Source organism: Limulus polyphemus, unplaced genomic scaffold (assembly GCF_000517525.1).
Source record: "Limulus polyphemus unplaced genomic scaffold, Limulus_polyphemus-2.1.2 Scaffold708, whole genome shotgun sequence".
NCBI classification, from domain to species: domain Eukaryota; kingdom Metazoa; phylum Arthropoda; class Merostomata; order Xiphosura; family Limulidae; genus Limulus; species Limulus polyphemus.
The window spans coordinates 16,697-24,641 of record NW_013666318.1 but is presented as its reverse complement, the minus strand read 5'-3'; positions in this window follow the sequence as shown (position 1 = coordinate 24,641).

Sequence of the window (7,945 nt, the reverse complement as noted above, 5' to 3'; positions counted from 1 at the left end):
GGACAAGAACATAACTTTGTTCCAGGAAGATGGAGCACCGTGTCACACTACTAGAAACACCCAAAAGTGGCAGGAAGAAAATGGTATCCAGAAGTTGCCCTGGCCGAGCGAATCTCTTGAAAACCTTTGGGCCATACTCGACCGGCAAGTCAAGAAACAACAACAAAAAAAAAACAACTTCGAAGAGCGATCTACTCCAAGTTTTGAAGCAAGAGTGGGCGAAAATCCCACAATCTAAAATTGACGAGATGATTCTACGATGCCCCAAAGGATCAACGAACTCCATGAAGTGAAAGGAAGATCTACTAGATATTAATTAAATTATAAATATATCAATTCATGTGAATATGACTGAAAAATTTCATTTTTTCTGAAAAGGTGGTGTCTATCTACTTGTGACCACGCTGTGTATATGTTTTTTTAAGTAAATATCAGAATGCTAGGTGTTCTCATGTTTACAAGTTGTTTAACTAGATATGAGAATGCTACGTATTCTCATATTTAAATGGTTTTAAATTAGATATAAAAATGTTACGTGTTCTTAAGTTATTTTTTAAAAATAGATATCAGAATGCTATGTGTTATCATGTTTATGTGGTTTTAACTACATATTACAATTCTACGAGTTCACCAAGTTTATATGGTTTTTAAAATAGATATTATAATTATATTTGTTCTCATGTATATTTGGTTTTTAAAACTAGATATCATAATGCTACGTGTTCTCAAGTTTATAAGGTTTTTAACTAGATATCAGACTGCTACGTGTACTTATGTTTATATGGTTTATAGAATAGATATCACAATGTTATGTGTTCTCATGTTTATATCGCTTTTAACTAGATGTCAGAATGTTACGTGTTCTCATGTTAATTTGTTTTGAAACTAGATATCACAATGCTACGTGTTCTCATGTTCATATGGTTTTAAATTAGATATAAGAATCCTAGGTGTTGTTAAGTATATTTTTTTCAAACTATATGTCAGAATGCGACGTGTTCTCTTGTTCTATATGGTTTTTAACCAGATATCGGAATGCTACGTGTTCTCAAGTTTATACGCTTTTAAATGAGATATCACACGCTACGTGTTGTCTTGTTTATATAGTTTTAAACTAAATATCAGAATGCTTCATGTTCTCTTGTTGTATATGGATTTTAATAAGATATCGTAATGCTATGTGTTATAAAGTTTATATGTTTTAAAACGATGTATCACAATGCTACGTGTTGACTTGTTTATATGATTTTTAACTGGGTATCAGAATGCTTCGTGTTCTCATATTTATATGGTTTTAACTAAATATCAGACTGCCCCGTTTTCTCATGCTTATAAGGTGTTTAAACTAGATATCACAATGCTACTTGTTCTCATGTTTATATCGTTTTTAATAGATCTCAAAATGCGTGTTATCAAGTTTATATGTTTTTAAATTAGATATCACGTTGCTACTTGTTCTCTTGTTTATATGGTTTTTAAATAGATATCAGGATGCTACGTGTTTTTTTTGTTCTATATGGTTTTTATCAGATATCGGAATGCTACGAGTTCTCAAGTTTATGCGGTTTTTAATAGAAATCAGAATGCTACGCATCTTCATGTTTATAGGGTTTTTAACTAGATATCGGAACGTTACATGTTCTCATGTTTATATAATTTTGACTAGATAGCAGAATATTACGTGTTCTCATGTTTATATGTTTTTAACTAGATATCAGAATGTTACGTGTTCTCATGTCTAGATTGTTTTTAACTAGATTTCAGAATGCTACGTATTATCATTTGTTTATGGTTTTTAACTAGATGTCACAATGGTACGTGTTTTCATGTTTATATCATTTTTAACTAGATGCTACGTGTTCTCATGTTTATAAGTTTCTTAAACTAGATATAGCATTTCTTACGTGTTCTCATGTTTATAAGGTTTTTAAGTAGATATCAAAATACTACATGTTCTCATGTTCATATGTTTTTTTAACTAGATATCAGAATGCTACGTTTTCTCAGGTTCATATGGTTTTAACTAGATATCCGAATGCTACGAGTTCTCAAGTTTATATTTTTTTCCACTATATATATCAGAATGCTACGTTTTCTCATGTTTATATTTTTTCCACTATATATATCAGAATGCTACGTTTTCTCATGTTTATATTTTTTCCACTATATATATCAGAATGCTACGTTTTCTCATCCGATATCTAGTTGAAAATCATATAAACATGAGAACACGTAGCGATCTGATATCTAGGAAAAGTATATAAATATGAGAAAACGTAGCATTCTGATATATAGTGGAAAAAATATAAACAATGCTACGTGTTCTCATGCTTATATGATTTTAAATTATACATCAGAATGATACGTATACTCATGTGTATACGGATTTTAACCAAATATCTGAATGCTACGTGTTCTCATGTTTATATGATTTTACACAAAAACCCTTATACGTGAGCGAGGGTTAACACTATGGACTTACTTTATTACACTAAAACCCTTATACGTGGGAGATGGTTAGCACTATGGAATATATCTTATTAGATAAAAACCCTTATGTGTGGGAGAAGGTTAACTATGTAAACTATACTTTATTACACTAAAACCCTTATACTTAGGCGAAAATTGCCCTATGGACTATACTATATTACATTAAAACCCTTATACATGAGCAGGGGTTGGCCCTATGGATTAGACTTTGTTATACTAAAACCCCTATACGTGTTCGATGGGTGAGTTATAAGAGTAACAGTCAATCATTTAGCATGGAGTGTGGGTGGTATAATGCTGCTGACTGGCTGTTTTCCATCTGATAAGTAGTTCAATAGAAGGAACGGCTTTGAAGCTGTGCCATAAGTATAAAATGTAAATACAAGTATAAAATACTATCATACGGTGGTACAGTAAGTAACTAGTTTCGGCTTTCTACCATGTGACTTGTGTACCATACACACATGCAAGGATAAAATAGGTGTTTTATGTTAATTTACAAGAACGTTTAATGTCTATGCTATGGTTCTTAAGAGTGTGACTTGTATTCAGTGTGACTTTCATGAGTATAACTCACATTCAACGTCACCACAAGGTCAGTGATTCTGTACTTTATTTTTTTACTTGTATAAAACATTGTCTTCAAAAACATTTTATTAAATTTCCTTCGTAAAGTGGTTAAATGTTTATTACGTTCATGCAAAGCTACACTAGGCTATTTGCTGTGTCTATCGAGTGGAATCGAACCCAGGATTTCAACGTTGTAAGTTCCTAGACTTATCGCTGCCCCACCGAGCATTATTTTAAGACGGAATACAAATACACCTAACGCTGTCAAACTGAGAAATGTATGTTATATCAAATATCTAAATATGTAATTTGTATAATGAAACAGGTACTATGGATATCATGAACGATTTATTAGAACAGCTAACAATTTTATCAGACGCCTGTAGAAAGATGTGTAATTTAGCATTTCACCTATCACAGCAAAACCTTACAAAACATATATAATGACAAAATACAACATCAAATTATTTTAAATAACGTCTGTAACCTTATACCAGTTCATATGAAATATGCACTATTTGGTTGGCTCTCCTCGTACTCTAATAATCTGGGCTAGGCGACGTGGCATGCTGTTGATGAGGTTATTGATGTAATCCACCGTGATTTCATCCCAACTTGTCACTAGAAGGCGCTGCAACTCAGCTACAGTAGCTGGTTTAGGGTCGTGGTTAGCAATGTTTCGGCTCAGTTCTGCCCAACAGTTCTCAATGGGATTACAATCTGGAGACTTTGCTGACCATAGTAATCTTGTGACGTCCTCCTGATAGAGATAATCCTGTACAATACGTGCACTGTGGGCAGTGGCATTGTAATCCTAGAACACAAAGTTATTTCAAATTATGCCTTATCATATGGCAGAAATATCGTCTCCCATGTGATGCCTGTAAGAGGCACCGTTGACGTTTCCCTGGAGGATATAAACAGCAGTTTTTCCACCATGATGAATAGCTGCCCAAACATGTATTGCACTACCTCCTGTGTTTTCCCTGATTTGTCTTCCAGACAAACAACGAACACAAATCCTACCATCAGCTTTAACAAGCCGAAAACAGGATTCACCTGAAAGGATGACATGTCGCCAGTGTCCTAACTGTAATTTGGCATGCTGCCCAAGTATTCTGGTGGATTCTGGTTAATATCGGATTGTAAATAGCTCTTCTTGCAAAATAACTTTATTTAGTCATTCTCTTATTCACTTTTCTTCTGGATACTCTGGAATGAATGTGTTCATGCTATTCCTGTCGTAAGGTATTGCAAGACTTATTTCGACCTTGACATAATAACCTGGTCAAAACACGGTCATCTCGGGCATTAGTTTTTCAGCGTCTACCAGTAGACTTCCCTAGACTTTTGGTATAATATTTTTCGAAACAGATCAACGCTTTGTTGAGACAGTTTATCTGTACTTAGTGTAGAGTCATGCCTCGTTACGTGCCAGAAGTTATAGGGCATCAAAGTGGAATGAAGGAAACGGACTTTGCCAGAACAGTAGGGTATCCATAATCCTGAAACGTCATCGGACTACAGGAAACGTTGTTACGCCCTTTTATACAAAACAGGTGTGTATGCGTGTTTTGACGAAAAAACGCTCAAAAGAACTTATACAGACCAGAATAACAACTCGTATATGTTTGTCCGATCATACGTTACATGCTCTGTTAAAACTCGGGCATTTACTTTACAACTGCTTCATGCATGTAGGAAATAACACTACGCAAACATTTTGACCAATACTGTACTAGATTCTACCAGTTTATGATACGTACTATTATGAAAGAAAATATTTTTCCTTATATTTATAGAACCCCTAAATAATTTTCTTCGGAAATTTTGTAAATACACACCTCGATTTTATTCCAAAACAATTAAACTTAAGTTCGATTTAATGCTTTACTACGAGCAAAACGTGTCAGAGGACTGCAGCCAAGTAAAGTCGTCTGGCTTCTTTTGTTCCTCTTTTTTTTAAAGCGCAAAGCTTTACAATGGGCTTCTGCACGTGTATCAAACATCACATTTTTGGTGTTAAAGCCTTCAAGCTTACCACAGTGCTACCAAGTTCCAGTTGCCTGGCTGTTATCATACATCCGATGAAAAATATGATTATGTGATCTAATTAGAGATTAAAATTTACACTATAATAAATTATATTCCTAAACTTACTAAAATCAATTATATTTTATTTCAAAATGCCCCCAGTGGTTGAGCGATACGTTTGAAGGCTTATGACGCTAATAATTTGGATTCGATACTTGGGGCGGGCACAGCACACATAGCCCATTGAGTAGCTTTGGGCTTAACAATACAAAAAATATTTTCCTTTTTGATAGCAGTTTATGTTATTATAATGGTTTAAGTTAATTGTAAGAGTATCGTTTTGACTTGAAGCACGATTATCCAATTTCCTGACAAGGCAATTTACCTTTTATATCGTCACAATATTGTGATTAGAACAACGTGCCTTTAGTAAAAACATAACAACGTAATGTAATGAATATATATGTATCTATCTCCATAGGGGGTGCGAGTTGGCTCTGTCGGGCTGAGTTCAAATCCTAGTGATACCACAAAGTAGTCCCCGTACTTTAAGCGTTATCAGAGTAAAAGACAGCCCCTGTGGTTAGTTTTCCAACATTATGGACGGAGTTGTCATAAATACAAAACAAAAATAATCATTTACATGTCACCAGTTGTCTCTACAAGTGAACTCTAAAAAATGATTAGAATGAATTTTTAGAGTAGGTTCAAACATTGTGTATTTTGGATGTTTTGAGAATAATAATAGAATATATATACACGAATGTAAAACAAATAACCAACCAACACTTCTATATTAAGTTAGTTCTTTGATAATATCTATACGTGAAATAAAAGAGAGATAAAGAAAATCAAAGTTGACATATTTAATTGTCACATAAATCACGTGGTTTGATAGCAGGTAAAAAAAAATGAGAAAAAACTTCCTTTTCAAGAACTTTCATGCTACGCAACTCGCAAATGAAACATAGGCCGCTGTGTTGAAGAATGTTAAGATAGCAGCTATTTTGCCCCTGCCCTTGCTCCTTTGGCAAGATGTACATAATTAAAGGGTTGGCTGTTTGTAATTCAATAAACAGACGGCCCCTAATTTCTGGTACACCGGTTCTGGGAAATATTATACGCAAATACCTATTCAAGCGTTGCTAATGACAATGCAAGAAGTCGCTGAGACCTAGCATACACATGATTTTTTTTATCTTGTTTTTGTTCAAGAAAGATTGCACAGTAACATGTAATGTGAAGATTATACATGGAAAATTAATTCGAAATTAGTCAGTATACCTGTTTTTTTCTTCGTGAATAAGAAAAGAGCATTATTTACCTTGAATATACTAAGCCCAAAGCAGAAAGAAAGAAAAAAAGAATGTTCATCAGAAGAGGCTTAACTAATTATCTTCGCATTTCACACACTTAGGGAAAAGGTGTGCTTTTCGATGTGGAATTTCAGTTAGTCAGATACGTGATTTCGTAAGTCAAAAATCTGGTTTTACGTTGTTCTATTCATTATTTAGATATTCTGTTCTTATGCTAAGTGTGCTAATTATTTGGATTTTCTTTGTGATGGGAAGGTGTTTGATTTCATTCTTCTACACGAGGACTATCTGCTCTAGGTGTCCCTAATTTAGTAATGATGGATTAGAGGAAAGGCAGCTAGTCAATATCACCCACCGCCAGCTTTTGGGCTACTTTTTTATCAACGAATAGTGAGATTGAGCGTCACAACATAATGCCCCCACGGCTGAAAGAGCGAGCATGTTCAGTGACAGGGAATCGAACCCGTGACCCGCAGATTGCGAGTCGAGCGCCCCCTAACCACTTCGTTCGATCAGACATCAACAATGACACCTTCAACTGTTTCTTAAAGCTACATTTTTATTTTCTCGAAAGTAATAATATTTCTTCAATAGCATATATATGTATAAATATATATATATATTACAGATAATTTATGTTTCTTATACAGCAAAACTGTTGTTATCATAGAGGGTGTCCAAAAAATCGGTTGTCATATGTTGATTGTTTACAGAACTTGTTCAAAATCTTCGGGCTCAAAATCGTTACAGAGCTTCAGACGTTCAATCCACGTTCAACGATCAGTGTCGTTATCTGAAAAATATACAAAGCAACAGCAAAAAAAAAAAAAAAATATATATATATATATATATGTAATGTTACATTTTTCTAATGTTCAAGGTCTCCCGACCTTTAGAACACCCTGTGCTTCATAAACAAGCTTTTGTGAGACACCTATAAGAAAATTAAGTACAGTAAAATGAAATCATAAAGGTTTTTTAATCGCCATGAGGCTTACACACCATAACAGTCATAAAGGATTTCCTCTGTTTGTTAGTTTTTGTAACTAGCGACGATGAAACTGGATAATACATATACCCCACTGTTCCGGCTACAATGACTAAGCCAGTGAGAAACTAAAAGAGAAATTCACTGCTTCGAAAATAGGATACACTAAAGATTTGAGATACAGCCAGATCCGAACTGTATGGACACATTAAAAGATTGGACTAGTGCTATCCATAAAGCTACTATTAAATTACAACGCCTCAATCTCTTTCACTGCAGACTTAGCATAACAAACATAATATTTTGGGATAATCTATTGGTTCATCTCGGCTGTTCCACTCTCCAAAACTAAATCAAAATAATTTGTAAAAAATCTTAAAGTCAGCCCTTATCATTCATATATTTATCAAGCTTTTTCTTAAACTCACTTAAATTTACTGCCTCTACAACATCCGAAGACAACCCATTCCAAAGGCCAACCACACTGTTAGAAAAATGAAACTGTCTTAGCTGAAGATGACTCCTGCCTTGCCAAAATTTATATTTC